Raw genomic sequence first — 20,360 nt, 5'->3', positions numbered from 1 at the left:
TGAGCTGGGTATTTCCTGCCTGCTCATCTGCTTCATAATCGCTAGCTGAGCTGCGCGTTTCCTGCCTGCTCATCTGCTTGATAATCGCCAGCTGAGCTGCGTGATTCGTGCCTGCTCATCTGCTTGATAATCGCCAGCTGAGCCGCGCGACACCTGCCCGCTCATTTGCTTGATAATTGCCAGCTGAGCCTCGCGACACCTGCCCGCTCATCTGCTTGATAATGGCCAGCTGAGCTGCGTGTTTCCTGCCTGATCAGCTTCTTGATAAATGCCCTCTGAGCTGCGCGATTCCTGCCTGGTCCCCTGCTTGATTATTGCCAGTTGAGCAGCATGATTCGTCACTGCTGAGCTCCATGCTTATTGCCTGCTGATTGCGTGGTTCGTGTCTGCTCAGCTCTTTGAGTATTGCCTCCTGAGGTCCCTGTTCGGGCGCCACCTGCCGGGGACCAGCCCCAGCTGATCCAGGGTATTCGAGGTAGAGATGGCCTAGATGACTATTTATATGCTAATCAGAGATATCAAGAATAATAGTATGAGGATAGCTCAGTAGGAAAATTCGGTGGAGAATAGAGACTGAGTAGCTTGGTGTACGCGGGAGACCAATAAAACTTCAAGACAAGAAGTTTGCACCACTTACGTAGGCCGCAGATGCCCTCTCGAATAGCGGAAGGTACCTCACCCTAGACACCTTCTCGAGTGGGTCTTAGCAGCCCAGGCTCAATTAGTAAGCGTGGTGGGTTCCGCACTCCAGATGGAGACTCAGCTGGAAGTTAAAGGGAAGAATGACAAGGAACTTTATGAATTGGAGCTGTAAGTTAACTCTTTGACAGAGAGAGCGAGATGGTGGTTGGGGACAGCCCCCAGTGAAATCAGAGGTGAGAGCACAAAGCAATAATTAGGCAGACTCTGGTTTTTTTGGGGGGGAGATGCTCGAGAATATCCGGGTGGACTGCTGAGGCTGGATCCTGCATTTGCGTATGCCGAGCCTCCTTCCTCATGACCTTTGTCCAGATTGGAAAGCCTCACCGTCTCCTGGTACATGATCAGTGCATGCTCAGTCACGATATCAGTGCCGGATCAGCCACGTCATCAGTGCATGCGCAGTCACGAGATCAGTTCATGATAGCCACGGAATCAGTGCATGCTCAGTCAGGAGATCTGTACTTGATCAGCCACGTGATCAGTGCCTGCAGAGTCACGTGGTCAGGGCCTGCTGAGCTGCATGATTCGTGCCTGCTCAGCTGCTTGATAATCAACAGCTGAGCTGCGTGATTCCCGCCTGCTCAGCTGCTTGATAATTGCCAGCTGAGCCGCGCGATTCCTGCCTGCTCATCGGCTTGATAATGGCCAGCTGATCTGGGTGATTCCTGACTGCTCATCTGCTTGATAATCGCGAGCTTAGCTGCGTATTTCCTGCCTGCTCAGCTGCTTGGTAATCGCCAGCTGAGCTGCACGATTCATACCTGCTCATCTGCTTGATAATCGCCAGCTGACCTGCGTGTTTTCTGCCTGATCAGCTTCTTGATAAATGCCAGCTGAGCTGGGTGTTTCCTGCCTGCTCATGTAGTTGATAATCGCCAGCTAAGCCGTGGGATACCTGCCTGCTCAGCAGCTTGATTATCGCCAGCTGAGCTGCGGTTTCGTGCCTGCACATCTGCTTGATAATCGCCAGCTGAGCTGCTTGTTTCCTGCCGGATCAGCTGCTTGATAATCGCCAGCTGAGCTGCGCGATTCCTGCCTGTTCATCTGCTTGATAATCGCCAGCTGAGTTGCGTGTTTCCTGCCTGTTCATCTACGTGATAATGGCCAGCTGAGCTATGTGTTTCCTGCCTCCTCAGCTGCTTGATAATCGCCAGCTGAGCTGCGTGTTTCCTGCCTGATCAGCTTCTTGATAAATGCCCTCTGAGCTGCGCGATTCCTGCCTGCTCATCTACTTGATAATCCCAAGCTGAGCTGCGTATTTCCTGCCTGCTCAGCAGCTTGATAATCACCAGCTCAGTTTCGTTATTCGTGCGTGCTCATCTGCTTGATAATCGCCAGCTGAGCTGCATGATTCTCGACTGCTCATCTGCTTGATAATCACTAGCTGATCTGCTTGTTTCCTGCCTGCTCATCTGCTTGATAATCGCCAGCTGAGCTGCGTGTTTCCTGCCTGCTCAGCTGCTTGATAATCGCCAGCTGCGCCACTCGATTCCTGCCTGCTCAGCAGCTTGATAATCGCCAGCTGAGCTGTGTGATTTGTGCCTGCTCATCTGCTTGATAATGGCCAGCTGCACCACTCGATTCCTGCCTGCTCATCTGCTTGATAATCGCCAGCTGATCTGGGTGATTCCTGACTGTTCATCTTCTTGATAATCGAGAGCTTAGCTGCGTGTTTCCTGCCTGCTCATCTGCTTGATATTCGCCAGCTGAGCTGCATGATTCGTGCCAGCTTAGCTGCATTACTATTGCGTGCTGATAGCGTGATTCGTGCCTGCTCATTTTCTTGATAATCGCCAGCTGAGCTGCATGATTCGTGCCACCTGAGCTGCATGATTATTGCCTGCTGATTGCGTGATTCGTACCTGCTCATCTGCTTGAGAATCGCCAGCTGAGCTGCGTGTTTCCTGCCTGCTCATCTGCTTGATAATGGCCAGCTGAGCTATGTGTTTCCTGCCTCCTCAGCTGCTTGATAATCGCCAGCTGAGCTGCGTGATTCGTGCCTGCTCATCTGCTTGATAATCGCCAGCTGAGCTACGTGTTTCCTTCCTCCTCAGCTGCTTGATAATCGCCAGCTGAGCTGTGCGATTCCTGCCTGCTCATCTGCTTCATAATCGCTAGCTGAGCTGCGCGTTTCCTGCCTGCTCATCTGCTTGATAATCGCCAGCTGAGCTGCGTGATTCGTGCCTGCTCATCTGCTTGATAATCGCCAGCTGAGCTACGTGTTTCCTTCCTCCTCAGCTGCTTGATAATCGCCAGCTGAGCTGTGCGATTCCTGCCTGCTCATCTGCTTCATAATCGCTAGCTGAGCTGCGCGTTTCCTGCCTGCTCATCTGCTTGATAATCACAAGCTGAGCTGCGTGTTTCCTGACTGCTAATCTGCTTGATAATCGCCAGCTGAGCTGCGTGATTCATTCCTGCTCATCTGCCTGATAATGGCCCGCTGAGGTGTGTGATTTGTGCCTGCTCATCTGCTTGATAATCGCCAGGTGAGCTGCGTGTTTCCTGCCTGATTAGCTGCTTGATAATCGCCAGCTGAAATGCCAGTTTCCTGCCTGATCAGCTGCTTGATAATTGCCAGCTGAGCTGCATGATTCATGTCAGCTGAGGTGCATGATTATTGCCTGCTGATTGCGTTATTCGTCCCTGCTCATCTGCTTGATAATCGCCAGCTGAGCTGCGTGTTTCCTGCCAGATAAGCTGCTCGATAATCGCCAGCTGAGATGCGCGATTCCTGCCTGCTCATCTGCTTGATAATGGCCAGCTGAGGTGTGTGATTTGTGCCTGCTCATCTGCTTGATAATGGCCAGCTGATCTGGGTGATTCCTGACTGCTCATCTGCTTGATAATCGAGAGGTGAGCTGCGTGTCTCCTGCCTGCTCACCTGCTTGATAATCGCCAGCTGAGCTGCATGATTCGTGCCTGCTCAGCTGCTTGATAATCGCCAGCTGAGCTGTGTGTTTCCTGCCTTATCATCTGCTTGATAATCGCCAGCTGAGCTGCGTGTTTCCTACCTGCTCATCTGCTTGATGATCACCAGCTGAGCTGCGTGTTTCCTGCCTGCTCAGCTGCTTGATAATCGCCAGCTGAGCCGCGCGATCCATCCTGCTCAGCTACTTGAATATGGCCAGCTGAGCCGTGCGATTCCTGCCTGCTCAGCAGCTTGATAATTGCCAGCTGAGCTACGTGATTGGTGCCTGCTCATCTGCTTGATAATCGCCAGCTGAGATACATGATTCATACCTGCTCATCTGCTTGATAATCGCCAGCTGAGCTGCGTGTTTCCTGCCTGATCAGCTTCTTGATAAATGCCAGCTGAGCTGTGCGATTCCTGCCTGCTCAACTGCTTGATAATCGCCAGGTGACCTGGTGATTCGTGCCTGCTCATCTGCTTGATAATCGCCAGCTGAGCTGCGTGTTTCCTACCTGCTCCTCTGCTTGATAATCGCCAGCTGTGCTGCTTGTTTCCTGCCCAATCAGCTGCTTGATAATCGCCAGCTGACCTGCGTGTTTCCTGACTGCTCATCTGCTTGATAATCGCGAGGTGAGCTGCGTGTCTCCTGCCTGCTCAGCAGCTTGATAATCGCTAGCTGAGCTGCGTGTTTTCTGCCTGCACATCTGCATGATAATCGCCAGCTGAGCTGCGTGTCTCCTGCCTGCTCATCTGCTTGATAATCGCCAGCTGAGCTGCGTGTTTCCTGCCTGCTCATCTGCATGATAATCGCCAGCTGAGCTGCTTGATTCATCCTTCTCATCTGCTTGATAATCGTCAGCTGAGCTGCATGTTTTCTGCCTGCTCATCTGCATGATAATCCCCAGCTGAGCTGCATGATTCATCCTTCTCATCTGCTTGATAATCGCCAGCTGAGCTGCAGGATTCGTGCCTGCTCATCTGCTTGATAATCGCCAGATGAGCTGCGTGTTTCCTATCTGATCAGCTGCTTGATAATCGCCAGCTGAGGTGTGCCTTTCCTGTCTGCTCATCTGCTTGATAATCGCCAGCTGAGCTCCATGATTCAAGCCTGCTCATCTGCTTGATAATCTCCAGCTGAGCTGGGTGTTTCCTGCCTGATCATCTGCTTGATAATCGCCAGCTGAAGTGCGTGTTTCCTGCCTGATCAGCTGCTTGATAATCGCCAGCTGAGCCGCGAGATTCCTGCCTGCTCAGCAGCTTGATGATCGCCAACTGAGCTACGTGTTTCCTGCCTGATCAGCTGCTGGATAATCGCCAGCTGAGATGCTCGATTCCTGTCTCCTCATCTGCTTGGTAATCGCCAGCTCAGCTGCATGATTAGTGCCTGCTCATCAGCTTGATAATCGCCAGCTGAGCTGCGCGATTCCTGCCTCCTCAGCTGCTTGATTTATGTCAGCTGAGGTGCATGATTATTGCCTGCTGATTGCGTGATTCGTACCTGCTCATCTGCTTGATAATCGCCAGCTGAGCTGCGTGTTTCCTGCCAGATAAGCTGCTGGATAATCGCCAGCTGAGATGCGCGATTCCTGCCTGCTCAGCTGCTTGATAATCGCCAGCTGAGCCGTGCGATTCCTGCCTGCTCATCAGCTTGATAATCGCCAGCTGAGCTGCGTGATTCATGCCACCTGAGCTGCATGATTATTGCCTGCTGATTGCGTGATTCGTACCTGCTCATCTGCGTGACCACAGGTAAAAGTTCTGATGAGGTGGGGTCACCCTAGAGACTGTGAACATGTAACCCAAGGTACAAGTATTGGTGAGGTGCAGTCACCCTGGAGGCTGTGGTGGTGTGACCCCAGATACAGGGTCTGGGAGGTTTGTCACCCCAGAGACCCTGGAAGTGTGATCTCAGGTGCAGGGTCTGGGAAGGGAGGTTACTGTGGAAACTAGAAATGTGACCCCAGATCATGGTGGGGGTGTCACCAAGGAGACTCTGGACCTGTGACCCAGGTGCAGGTTTCTCAAAGGGGTCACCTTGGAGCCTGCGGACCTGTGATGATAGGTGATGGGTCTGGAAGGTGGGGTCACCCTGGAGACTGTGTATGTGTGACCCCAGGTTCAGGATCTGCTGAGAAGGTTCTCCCCAGAGACTGACATGTGACCCCAGGTGCAGGGTTTGCTGATGTGGGGCACCCTGCTGACTGTGGACCTGTGACCCCAGTTGCAGGGCCAGAAAGGATGGTTACCCTGGAAACTGCAGATGTGTGACCCCAGGTATAGCATCTTGGAGGTGGGGTCATACTGGAGACTGTGCAGTTTTGAACCCTGGTATAGAGTCTGGGAGGTGGAGTCAGGCTGGAGACTGGATATGACATCCCAAGTACATGGTCTGGGAAGGGGGTCACCCTGGAGATGGTGGAGATGTGACCTCAGGCATAGAGTCTTTGAGGGGGTTTACCATGGTGACTGTGGCCAAGTAACCCCAGGTACATGGTCTAGGGTAGGGTGTCAGCCTGAAGACTCTGGTTATGGAAGGTTATGGAAGGAGGTCACCCTGGAGATTCTGGACGGGGGTCACCCTGGAGACTGTGAACGTGTGACCCCAGGTGCATGGTCTGAGAGGTGTTGTTTCCCTGGAGACAGTGGATGTGTGACTCCAGGCACAGGATCTGGCAGATGGGGTCACTTGGGGATTGTGGACATGTGACCCCAAATACAGTGCCTGGGAGGGGTCACCCTTGGGACTGAAGACATGTGACTTCAGGTACAGGGTCTGGGAGTGTGTCCCGGGAAACTGTGGACATGTAAACCCAAATGCAGGATTCAGTGGGGGGTCACATAAGAGATTTTGGATATGGGAAACCAGGTGCTGTGTTTGGGAGCCCTCACCCTGGTCTGTGGATGTGTGACTCAAGGTTCAGGGTCTGGCAGGGGTGTCTCCCTGGAAACTGTGCATGTTTGACCCCACGTGCAGTGTGTTTGGAGGTGGGTCATCTTGGAGACTGTCGACGTGTGACTGCAGGTGCAGGGTCTGTAAGGGGCGCCACACCAGAGACTGCAGATATTTGACCCCAGGTACAGAGTCTGGGTGGAGGGTCACACTACAGACTGTGGAAGTATGATCCCAGGTGCAGAGTCCACTAGAGACTGGACATGTGACACCAGGTGCAGAATTGGGCAGGGGTGTCAGCATGGATATTATGGAAGTATGACCCCAGGTACAGAGTCTGGGAAAGGGCTTCAGACTGGGGACTGTGGATGTGTGAACCAGGTACAAGGTCTGGGAAAGGGTGTCAGCCTAGAAATTGTGGACATGCAAACCTAATTTCAGTGTCTGGGAGGATAGTCACAGTAGAGACTTTAGATATATGACCTCAAGTACAGTGCCTTGGAGAGGACACCCTGGGATTTGAAGATGCGTGATCTCAGGAAAAGGGTCTGGGAGGGTGTCAACCCGGAAACTGGACATGTGACCCCAGGTGTAGGTCTGTTAGGAATGGTTACCTTGGAGATTGTAGACATGTGATTCCCGGTGCTCAGACTGGTGTGGTGGGGTCACCCTGAAGTCTGTGGATGTGTGAGCACAGGTAAAGGGCCTGGAGGGGTGTTACCCTGGAGACTATGGATGTGTGACCACAGCTAAAAGTTCTGATGAGGAGGGTTCACCTTGGAGCCTGTGGACATGTAATCCCAGGTAAAGGGCCTGGAAGTCAGGCTTACCCTGTAGACTGTGGACATGTGACCTCATGTACAGGGACAGGATAGGGGTCATGTAGGAGAGTTTGGGATATGTGAACCCATGTGCAGTAATTGGGAGTCCTCACCCTGAAGACAGTAGACATGTGACCGCAGGTACAGTGTCTGGGCAGTGATGCCACCATAGAGACAGTGGAAGTATGACCCAGGTGCAGGTTCTGGAGGGGATCACCTTGGCGACTATGGAAGTGTGAGCCCAGGTACAGAGTCTGGGGAAGTGGGGTCACCCTGGAGACTGGATATGTGATCCCAGGGTCTGGGAGGTGAGGTCTCTCAGGGACTGTGGATGTGTGATCCCTTGTGCAGAGTCGGAGGAGGGGGCTCATCTGAGAGACTGTGGACATATGTCCCCAGGGACCTGGTCTGGGAGGCGGGGTGACCCTGGAGACTGTGAACATGTTACCTCAGGTGCAGGGTCTGGGAGTGGTTTACCATGGAGACCGTGGACCTGAGAACCCAGGTGCCAGGTCTGTGAGGTTTGGTCACTGTGGTCGTGATACCACAGTACAGGGGCAGAGAGGTTGGATCACTTGGAGAATGTGGACGTGTGACCCTATGTACAAATCTGGGGAGGACTGTGCTTGGAGGACTGTGGACATGTGACCCCAGATGCAGGTTGTGGCAGGGGGTGTCACAATGGAGACTGTGGACATATGACCCCAGGTTCAGGGTCTGGGAGGGACGTCACCCTGGAGACTGGACTTGTGAATTCAGGTGCATGGTCTGGAGGGGGTTTACATAGGAGACTTTGGATATGTGAACCCTGTGCACTGTTTAGGAGTCCTCTCCCTGAAAACTGTGGATGTGTGACCCCAGTTCAGGGTCTGGTAGGGGTGTCACCATGGAGACTGTGGACATATAACCTCAGGTAAAGGGTCTGGGAGGGGTTCACTCTGGAGACTGTGGATGTGTGAGCCCAGGTGCAGGGTTTGGGAAGTAGGATAACTCCTGGAATTGCTGGCAGGTTACCCAAGGTGCATGGTGTGGGAAAGAGTCACCTTGTAGACCATGGATTTGCAATCCTAGATTCAGGGTCAGGGACGTGCTGTCACCCTGCAAACTGTGGTCATACGACCCCAGGTACAGGGTCTGGAGGTGGGCTTATCCAGGCGACTGTTGATGTGTGACCCCAGGTAAAGTGTCTGGGGTGGTTCGTCACCCTGTAGACTTTGGACATGTTACCAACATGTAGGGTCTGGGAGGTGGTCACTGTGGAGACTGGATGTGTAACCCCAGTTATAGGGTCTGGGAGGGGTAAACCCTGGGGACTGTGAACATGTGACTCCAGGTGTAGGGACTCAGAGGTGGAGTCACCTTGAGACTGTGGACATGTGATCCCAGGTACATGGCCTGGGAGGAGGTCACCATGGAGACTGTGGATGACTCCAGGTATATGGCCTGGGTGGTGGGGTTACCCTGGACTGTGGACATGTGATCCCAATTAATCAGTGTGGGAGATGGGGTCACACTGGAGACTGTAGACGAGTGAAAACAGCACAGTGTTTGTGGAGGGGTATCACACTAGACACTGGAAATATGACACCAGTTCCAGGTCTAGAGGGTGTCACACTGAATACTGTAGACATGTGACTCCCAGTGCAGGGTCTGAGAAGTGAGGTCTCCCCAGAGACTGTGAACATGGGACCTCAGGTACTGGGTGTTGGAGGCGGAGTCACACAGTAGACTGTAGACATGTGGCCCAGGTACAGAGTCTGTGAAGTGGGGTCACCCTGGGGACTTTGGGCGTGTGACTAAAAGTGAAGGTTTGACAAGGCAGCTCTCTCAGGAGACTCTGATGTGTGATCCAAGGTGAAAGGTCGGGGAAGGGGTTACCACGGAGACTTTGGACTTGTGACTCCAGGAACAGAGTCTAGGAGTTAGGGTTACCCTAAGACTGTGAATATGTGACCCTGGTACAGGGTCTGAAGGTAGGCTCATCCTGGAAACTGGAGGTGTCACCCCATGTTTATGGTCTGGGTGTTACCTTGGATACTGCAGATATTTGACCTCAGGGACAGGATCTGCAAGGGGGGTCACCGTGGAGACTATGCACATGTGACCCCAGGTACAGGACCTGGGAGAGGTATCACCCAGGGCACTGTAAAAATTTGACCCCAAGTGCAGGATCAGGAGCAGTCACCCTGGAGACTGTTTAAGCGTGACTGTAGGTACAGGGTTGGGAGGTGGGATCACCCTTCAAACTGTAGACATGTGACCCTGGTCCAGGGTCTGGGAGGATGTCACCCTGGAGCTTGTGGACATGTGACTGCAGGTGCAGGATCTGGGAGGTGGGTCACCCTGGAGGTTTGTGACATGTAAACCCAGGTGAAGGGTGTGTGGAGGTGGGTCACCTTGGACACTGGAAGTTTGATCCCAGGTATAGTGTCTGGGAAGGGGGGTTACCCAGGACACTGTGGATGTACCATATGGACATGTGACCCCAGTTGTAGGGTCTGGGAGCTGGGTTTGCTCTGGAAACTGGAAATGTAGTGTCAGATACATGGTCTGGGAGGTGGGTTCACCCTGGAGACTGTGGACGAGTGACGGCAGGGTCAGGGTCTTGGAGGTGGAGTCACTATGGAGACTGTGGACCTTTGACCCCAGATGTAGGTTTTGGGAGGTGGAGTCACTCTGTGGAGTGTGGACATGTGCAGGGACTTAAGAGTAGACGGGTAAGCCCAGCTATTGGGTGTTGGAGGTAGGGACACACCGTAGTACCTGGGGACATGTGACCCAAGGAACAGAGTCTGTGAGGTGGCGTCATTATGGACATGTGACTAAAAGTGCCAAATTTGGTGAGGGGGCTCTCCCTGAAGACTCACACTTGGATGTGTGATCCAAGGTGCATGGTCTGAAAGGGGGTCAATATGGAGACTGTGGACTTGTGACTTCAGGTATAGGGCCTAGGAGTTGGAGTTACCCTGCAGACTGTGGACATGAGACCCCTGGTAGAGGGTCTGGTGGTGGGCTCATCCTGGAAACTGGAGGTGTCACCCCATGTTTATGGTCTGGGGGAAGTTACACTGGATACTGCAGATATTTGACCCTAGGGACAGGGTCTGGGAGGGGGGTTCACCATGGAGACTATGCACATGAGACCCCAGGCACAGGACCTTGGAGAGGTGTCATCCAGGGGACTGTAGAAATGTGACCCCAGGTGTAGGACCAGGAGCAGTCACACTGGAGACTGTTTAAGTGTGAGACAGGTGCAGAGTCTGGAAAGTGGAATCACCCTTCAGACTGTAGACATGTGACCCCAGCCCAGGGGCTGGGAAATTGTCACCCTGGAGCTTGTGGACATGTGACCCAGGTTCAGGGTTGGGAGGATTTCATCGTGAAGACTGTGGACATGTGACCCCAGGTCTAGGGTCTGGGAGGCAGGTTTACTCTAGAAACTGGAAATGTAATTCCAGGTACATGGTCTTGGAAGTGGGTTCACCCTGGACACTGTGGATGTTTGAACCCAGGTGTAGGGTCTGGGAGGTAGGGTCACTCTGAGGAGTGTGGAAGTGTAACCCCAGGTGCGGGGACATGAGAGGTTACTCACCCTGGAGTCAGTGACATCTGACCCTAGGTACATCATTTGGGAGTTGAGGTCACCTGGAGATGGTGTACATGTTACCCTAGATGCAGGGTCTGTGAGGTAGGTCACACTGGAGACTGTGGACATGTGACACCAGGTGCAATATCTGGGTAGGGAATCACCCTGTATATTGTGGAAGTATGACAACAGGTACAGGGTCTGTGAGGGTTGTCACCCTATAGACTGTGGACATGTGGCCCATGTACAGTGTATGAGAGATAGGTCACAGAAGAGACTGTGGACCTGTGAACCCAAGACAGTGCTTGGGAGGGGTCACCTTGGGGACTGAAGACATGTGACCTCAGGTACACGGTCTGAGCAGTTGTCACCCTGGAAATTGTGGACATGTGACATCAGGTGTAGGGTTTGTGAGGGGAGGTTACCCTGAAGACTGTGGACAGGTGATCCCAGGTGCTCAAACAGGTGTGGTGAGTCACCCTGAAGTCTGTGGACATGTGACCACAGGTACAGGCTCTGGAGAGTGTGTCACCCTGGAGACTGTGGACTTGTGACCAGAGCTAAAAGTTTTGATGAGGTGGGGTCACCCTAGACACTGTAGTCATGTGACCCAAAGTAAAAATTCTGGTGAGGTGGGGTCACCCTGGAGACTGTGTACATGTGACCCCACATGTAGGTTCTGGGAAAGGAGGTTACCTTGGAAACTGGAAATGTGATCCCAAGTACAGGGTCTGGGAGGGGTGTCATCAAGGAGACTGTGGACATGTGACCCCAGGTGAAGGGTCTGTGTAGGATTTACTCTGGAGACAGTGGACACTTCTGGACAGAAGCCAGGTGCGGGGTATGGGAAGATGGTCATCCTGAAGACTGGTTGTGATACCCCAGTACAGGGTCAGGAAGGTTGGGTTACCCTAGAGAATGTGGATGTGTGACCCCATGTACATAATCTGGGAGGTATTGTCACCCTGGAGACAGTGGTTAGGTGACCACAGGTGCAGGGTCTGGTAGGTGGGTGTCACAATGGAGACTGTGGATGTATAACCCCAGGAGCAAGGTCTGGGAGGGTTGTCACCCTGGAGAATGTGCACGTTTGACCCCAGGTGCTGGGTGTATACAGACGTGTCACCTTGGAGACTGTCGAAATGTGACACCAGGTGCAGGTTCTGGGGAGGGAGCTCACCTGGGAGACTGTTATACATATGGCCCCAGGTACATGTTCTGGGATGTGGGGTCATCCTGGAGGTAATAAACATCAGGTGTAGGGTCTGAAAGGGGAGGTTCCCTGTAGACTGTGGTTGTAAGACCCCGGTACAGGGACAGGGAGCTTGGGTCACCCTGACCATTCACCTGGGATTATACGATCACCTTATCAAGGGAGAGCCCTATTCCCAGGTCTCCAGGCTGACCCTGGAGAATGTGGATGTGACACCATGTGCAAAATATGGAGAGTATTGTCACCCTGGAGACTGTGGACATGTAACCCCAGGTACAGGGCCTGGGATGGAGGTCATGCTGGAGACTCTGGACATGTGACACCAGGTTCAGGATCTGGGCAGGGCTGTCACATAGGACTTTGTGGAAGTGTGACCACAGGTACAGGGCCTAGGAGGGTGTCACTTGGGAGGCTGAAGATATTTCTTCCCAGGTACAGGGTCTGGGAGAGGTGTCACACTAAAGACTGTGGACATGTGTCCCAGGTACAGGGTCTGGGAGGTAGGTTCATACTGCACACTGTGGACGTGTGACCCCAAGTGCAGGTTCTGTGAGGTGGTGTCCCCCAGAGATTGTACATGTGACCCTAGATACAGGATCTTGGAGGTGTGGTCCCCCTGAGGACTATGGATGTGTGATTCAAAGTGCATGATTTGGGGAGGGGGCTCTCCCTTCAGATGTGGACACATGATCCAAGGTGCATGGTATGGGAGGGGGTCACCACAGAGACTGTGGACCTGTGAATCCAGATATAGTGTGTAGGACTTGGGGTTACACTGCCAATTACGGACATGTGACCCCAGGTGCAGGGTCTGGAATGTGGGGTCACTCTGGAGATTGTGCAGGTGTGACCTAGGTATAGGATCTGGGGAAAAGTGTCACCCTAGAGATTTTGGAAATGTGACCCCAGGTGCAGGGTTGGGTGAGAGTCAACCTGGAGACAGTGGTCTTATGATCCCAGGTGCATGGTCTATGAGGGAGTCACCATGGAGACTATGGATGTGTGACTCCAGGTTTAGGCTCTGGGAAGTGACCCCCTAGGCCCAGGGTCGAAAGGAGGTCACCCAGGATACTGTGGACATGTGACCCCAGGTGCTGGGTATAGAAGGTGCCATCACCCTGGAGACTTTGGGTGTAGGAACCCAGGTGCTGGGTCTGTGAGGTGGGGTCTCCCTGGAGACTGAGTGCATGTGTCCCTCGTTTCAGGTTCTGGGAGGTGGGTTCATTTTGGGGACTGTGGACATGTGACCCAAAGTGCAGTGTCTGGGGAAGAGGCTGACCCAAGAGACTGTGGACTTGTGACATGTATATGGTCTGGGAGGGTGTAACCCAGGAGACTATGCACATGTGACTCCAGATGTAGGGAATGGGAGGTGGGGTCATCCTGGCGACTGTGGATGTGTGACCCCCAGTTACTGGATCTTGGAGGTGAGGTCACCCTGGGGATTGTAGACATGTGACTAAAAGTGCACAGTTTGGGAATAGGGCTCTCCCTTGATAAGGTGATCGTATAATCCCAGGTGAATGGTCTGGGAAGGGGTCACTATGGAGACTGTGGATGTTTGACACCAGATATATGATTTGGGAGGTGGAGTTACCCTAGATTGTGGGACATGCGTTCCTAGATGCTCTGTCTGGGGGTCAGGATCACCTTAGAGACTGTGCACATGTGACCCCAGGTACAGTGTCTGTGGAGGGGTGTCACCTAGGACACTGTGGAAATGTGTCCCCAGGTCCAGGGTCGAGAGGGGAATCACCCTGGATACTGTGGGCATATGACCCCAGGTGCAGGGTTTAGAAGGTGGGGTCACCCTGGTGTCTTTGGACATGCAATCCCAGATGCAGGGTCTGTGAGGTGGGATATCCCTGGAGACTGTGTATAATTGTCCCCTGATACAGACTCTGGGATGTGGGGTCACCCTGGGGACTGTGCATGTGAGACACAAAGTGCAGTGTCTGGGGAAGAGACTGACCCTGGAAAGTGTGGACATGTGTCCCAGTATATATGATCTGGGAGGGGGCCACCATGGATACTGTGGACATGTGACCTCAGGTGCAGGGTTTGGAAAGTGGGGTCACTCTTGGGACCGTTGACAGGTTACCCAGGTGCATGGTCTGGGTTAGAGTCATTTTGGAGACTGTGGACATGTGACCCTAGGTGCAGGATGTGGGAGATGCTGTCACCTCGCACACTGTGGTCATCCGACCCAAGGTACAGTGCTTGGAGGTGGGCTCATCCTGGAGACTGGGACGTGTGACCCCAGGTAAAGTGTCTGGGGTGGTTTGTCACCCTGTAGATTGTGGACATGTTACCAATGTGCAGGATATGGGAGGGGGTCACCTGTAGGAGACAGGCCTACTCAAAGGACTGGCAAAAGAGTTAAGCAATCTTGCTGAGAGGACATGACTTAGCATGTCATTGCTGAAGGAATCCAAGAAGGAACAAAAAACATCTTTAAAGCAGGATGTATGCCTGGGGGTGGAAAGACATCAACAGACTGCTCCTATCTTTGTCACCTGGGAGGCACATAAAGATTAACTAGGTCTTTGCACTTGAGGCAGAAAAAAAAGGATACAAAAATGCTAAATATTAACTACACAGCATTATCATTGAAGGCCATCTAGTCTGCTATGCTTCTGTAAGCACATACAAGCTAGTCTCAAAAAGTATAATAAAGCAGACATGAGAGATCAGTTTGGGCACCTACACTTCATGGTGGTGTTGGTCCCCTGATTCCCACTGTAACTTTCTTGAATGTTTCTCATTCTTTTGCCATGACACACTTTCAGGAACCTGTGCTGCTGAGCTGGACTCAACAGTCACCATGAAGACTATGGATGTGTAAGCCCAAGTTCAGGGACTGGGAGGGGTAAACCTGGGGACCATAGACATGTGACCCCAGGTGTAACGTCTTGGAGGTGGGGCCACTTGGACACTGTGGATGTTTGATCCCAGGTTCATGGTCTGGGAGGAGGTCAACATGGAGACTGTGGACATATGACTCCATGTATAAGTTCTGGGAGGTGGGATTACGCTGGACTGTGAACATGTGGTCCTTGTTACTCAGTATGGGGGTAGGGTCACACTGGACACTCTGGACATGTAAGCCCAGGTACAGTTTTTGAGGGGAGTGTCATGCTAGACAGTGTGGAAATGCGTTCCCAGGTCCAGGGTCGAGAGGGTGTCACCCTGTATACTGTGGCCATGTGACCCTAGGGTCAGAATCTGGAGAGGGGTGTCAGCCTGGACTCCAGACATGTTACCCAATGTGCAGGTTCTGGAAGTGGTTCACCCTGGAGATTCTGGATGTGGTCCAGAGAGGTGTGTCACCCTATAAACTGTGGTAATGTGATACAGCTACAGAATGGGGAGGGGGTCACCATGAAGACTGTAAAGGTGTGACAACAGGTGTATTGTATGTGAAGTGTGGTGTCCCTGGAAAGATTGGATATTTGACCTCAAGTGGAAGGTCTGGGGAACTGGGGTCATCCAGGAGACTGGACATGTGACCTCAGGTACAGGGTCTGGGAGTTGGGGTCACTCGGGAACTGTGGACATGTGACCACATGTGCAGATTCTGGGGAGGGTTCTCACCCGGGAGACTATGGACAAATGACACCAGGTGCATGACTGGGAGGTAGGGCCACCCTGGAATTTATGGACATGTTCCCTCAGGTGCAAGGCATGGGAGGGTTCACCCTGGAGACCATGGATGTAGAACCCAGGTGAAGGGTCAGGGAAGTGGGGTCACTCGGGGACTGTGGATGTCTGACCCCATAAGCAGAGTCCTGAGAGGGTGCTGACCAAGGAGACTGTGGATATATGACACCAGGTACATGACTGGGAGGTGAGGTGGGGTCACTCCCGGAGACTGTGGACATCCCCAAGATACCTATCACAACTCAAGAGGAGCCTCGAGTGTCTCACTACAACTGGAGAAGAGCCCTGTGTTTTCTACCTCATCTCAAGATGAGGCCCAGATCCCCTGCTTCGTCTAGAGAGAAATTCTGACTTTCCCCATGCACCTGGGGAGGAAAGAGGAGGCCTGTTTCACTTACTGAAACTCGAGAGGAACCCGAGGTTCATGCCTCAAGTCGAAATGACACCGAGTTCCCCTCAACTCGAGAAAAGGCCTCATTCTCCTGCACCAACGTGAATGGAACATCAAGGATCCCATTACAACATGAAAGGAGGTCTGACTCCCCTGTTGCACCTCTAGAAAAAGCCCCAGTTCCCCACCTCATCTAAAAAGAAAGTCTGCTACCCTTTATACAACTCGAGAGGAAAGCGGAGTCCCATGCCTCAACAAGAGACGAGGCCTAACTCCCCTGTTGAAACTCGATAAGAACCCCAGATGCCTGTCGCAAGAATAGAAGAACACTGAGATTCCCGTCTGTACTCGAGATGAGGCTCTATTCCCATGCAGGTACTCGAAGGAATCTGGAGAGGCCCCTTGCAACTTGTAAGAAGGCCTGACTTCCCTGAGGAAATATGATAGATTCACTGCAGTTTCCATCACAACTCAAGAGGAACCCAAAGCTTGCCGCCACAACTTGAGAAACACCACGATGTTCCCCCCTCAATGTGAGATGAGGCCCATTTCCCCTGAAGTGACTCGAGAGCAATCCTACGTTCTGCCTTGCAACTCAACAGGAGACTAGACTTCCCTGAAGCAACAGGAGAGGTTCCCTGAGGTCCCCTGCAACTCAAGAGGAATCCCAAGCTTCCCACCGCAACTCGAGAAAAACAACAATATTCACTCCTCAACACGAGATGAGGCCATTTTCTCCTTCAGCAACTCGAGAGCAATCCCGAGTTCCCTCTCGAATTTTGAAAGGAGGCTTGATTCCCTTAATGCAACTCAAGAGGTTCCCTGATACCCATCACAACTCGAGAGGAACCCCGAGTTTCCCTCACCAACTCAAGAAGAGCTCCGTGTTCCCCACCTCATCTCCAGATGAGAGCTGATTCCCTAGCTTCCACTCCAGAGGAATCCCGACTTTTCCCTTGCAACTCTAGAGGAGGCCTGTCTCACTGATTGAAAGTCAAGAGGAACCCCACAGGTCGTGCTGCAAGTTGAAAGGACACCGAGGCCCCCGCTCAACTCGAGATAAGGCCTGATCCCCTGCACCGACTTTAATGGATCCCCGAGTAACCCCTCACAACATGAAAGGATGTCTGACTCACCTGTTACGCCTATGGAAGAAGCCAAAATTTCCTACCTGAACTCAACAGGAGGCTTGAAAACCATTTTAAAACTCTAGAGGAAAGCAGAGTTCATGCCTCAAATGAGACTAGGCCCAACTCCCCTGGTGAAATTCTACAGGAACCCCGAGATTGCTGTCACAATTGGAGAGGAACCCTGAGTTTCCTGCCTCAATTAGGGATGAGGTGCTATTTCCCTGCAGGGGTTCAAGAGGAATCACTAGGAGTCTCTTGCAACTTGAAAGTAGGCCTGACTTCCTGAGGCAGCATGAGAGATTCCCTGAGGTCCTCATCGCTACTCGAAAAACACCACTGGATTCCCCCCTCAATGTGAATTGAGGCCCTATTCCCCTGCAGGAACTCAAGAGCAATCCCACTCTCCATCTCACAACTCAAAAGGAGACTTGACTTCCTTGAGGCAACATGTGAGGTGTCCTGAGTTACCTTTAGAAATCTAGAGGAACCCAAAGTTTCCTGCTGCAACTCAAGAAAAACCACGAGATTCTCCCCAAACGTGACATGAGGACCTTTCCCCCTGCAGCGCCTTGAGAGCAATCCTGCATTTCCTTTCGAAACTCGAAAGGATGCTTGAATCCCTTTACGGAACTCAAGAGGTTCCCCGAGATACCCGTCACCACTCGAGAAGAACCCCGATTTTCATGCTACAACTTGAGAAGAGCCCTGTTTTCTCCACCTTATCTCGAGATTAGCGCTGATTCTCCTGCTTCGACTCAGAGGAATTCCAACTTTCCACTAGCACCTCAAGAGGCCTGTCTTACCTATGGAAATCCAAGAGGAACTTCGCAGTTCCTGCTGCAAGTCGAAAGGACACCAACTTCCCCATCAATCAGAGATAAGGCCTCATTCCCCTGAAAAGACTTGAATGGAAACCCGATTATCACCTAACAACATGAAGGGAGGTTTGACTCCCCTGTTGCACCTCTACAAAAAGCCCAAGTTCCCCGTGTCAATTCAACAAGAGTCCTGACACTCTTTTTCCAAATCAATTGAAAAGCAGAGTTTCATGCCTCAAAACAAGATGAGCCCTGACTCCCTTGTTGAAACTCGATAGGAACCCTGAGAACACTGTCTCAACTAGAGAGGAACCCTGAGTTAACTGCCTTAAGTCGAGATGAGGCCCTATACCACTGCAGCGACTCGAGAAGAACCCAGAAGGACCCTCACAAATTGAAAGGAGGCCTGAATTCCCTGAGGTCACCGTTGCAACTGGAGAGGAACCCAAAGCTTCCAGGCACAACTCGAAAAACACCAGGAGATTCCCCTCTCAATGAAAGATGAGGCCTGCTTCCCCTGCAGTGACTCAAGAGAAATCCCATGCACCCACACACAACACAAAAGGAGACTTCACTTCCCTGAGGCAACATGAGAGGCTTGCTGAGGACCCCATCACAACTTGAAGGCAACCCCAAGCTTCCTTCTTAAACTTGAGAAAAACCACAAAATTCGCCCCTGACCACAAGATGAGGCCCTTTCCCCCTGCAGTGCCACTGCAGCAATCCTGAGTTCCCTCTCAAAATCTGAAAGGAGGCTTGTCTCCCTTTATGCAACTCAAGAGGTTTCCCAAGATACCCAAGCCACTGGAGGGAAACCCCTAGTTTCCCACCCCAGCTCAAGAAGAGCCCTGTGTTCCCCACCTCATCTTGAGATGAGGGCCAATGAGGCATCCCATCTTTCCTCTCCCACCTCTAGAGGACGTCTGTCTCACCAACTGAAACTCTAGAGGAACCCTGTGGTTCTTGCCACAAATCAAAAGGACACCGAGTTCACTCTCAACTCAAGATAAGGACTGAATCCCATACACTGACTCAAATGGAACCCTGAGTATCCCCTCACAACATGAAGGGAGGTCTGACTCCCCTGTTACACCTCTAGAAAAAGCCAAAGTTCCCCACCTGAACTTGACAGGAGGCCTGATACCCCTTTTCCAATTTGAGAGGAAAGAGGAGTTCCATGCCACAAAATGATATGAGGCCTGACTCCCCTGTTGAAATTCGATAGGAACCCCGAGATCCCTGTCACAACTGGAGAGGAGCACTGAGTTTTCTGCCTCAACTCGAGATGAGGCTCTATTCTCCTGCAGCGACTCGACAGGAATCCCGAGGTGCCCTTCAAAACTTGAAAGGTTGCCTGAATTTCCTGAGGCAACATGAGAATGTCCCCGCCAAAACTCGAGAGGATCCTTGAGTGTCTCACCACAACTCGAGAAGTTCCCCATGTTCTCCACCTCATCTCGAGATGATGACCAGTTCCCATGCTTCGTCTTGAGAGGTATTCACACTTTCCCCTCGCATCTCAAGAGGAGGCCTGTCTTATCTATTGAAACTCGAGAGGAACCCCGTGGTTCCTGCCTCAAGTCCAAAGGACATCGTATTCCCCCTCAACTCGAGATAAGGCCTCATTCCGTTTCACCAACTTGAATGGAACCCTGAGTATCCCGTCACAACACAAAGGAAGGGCTGACTCCCATGTTGCACATCTAGAAAAAAGACCCAGTTCCCTCCCTAATCTCGAGAGAAAGCCTGATACCCCTTTAACAACTTGATGGAAAGTGGACTTCCATGCCTTGCCGGGAGCCAGCGAGGCATTCCACTCATGACAAAGGTCATGAGGAAGGAGGCTCGACATACACAAAGGCGGGATCGAGCCTCAGGAGTCCCCCCAGATATTCTCGAGCATCTGCCCCCCAAAAACCAGAGTCTGCCTACTTCATTGCTTTGTGCTCTCACCTCTGACTTTACTGGGAGCTGTCCCCCACCACCATCTCGCTCTCTCTGTCAAAGAGTTAACTTACAGCTCCAATTAATAAAGTTCCTGGGCAATTAGGAGTGTTTAAATCCAAACCCCTCAGATGGCTCTCTAACTCGCCTGACAAGTTTACCCGGACTCTTTTTTTTTTTTTTTCCCCAAAGAAATAGTCTAGCTTTTATTACGATGCCTGTAAAAGGTAGGTAACAGCAAGCACGCAAGGATCATTTAACAGCACAGTGCAAATGATTTTTGAATCCATTCAC

Source organism: Bison bison, unplaced genomic scaffold, assembly GCF_000754665.1.
Source record: "Bison bison bison isolate TAMUID 2011002044 unplaced genomic scaffold, Bison_UMD1.0 scf7180017864329, whole genome shotgun sequence".
Classification (NCBI taxonomy): domain Eukaryota; kingdom Metazoa; phylum Chordata; class Mammalia; order Artiodactyla; family Bovidae; genus Bison; species Bison bison.
The sequence above is the reverse complement of the archived record's forward strand: the minus strand, read 5'-3'. Positions refer to the sequence as shown.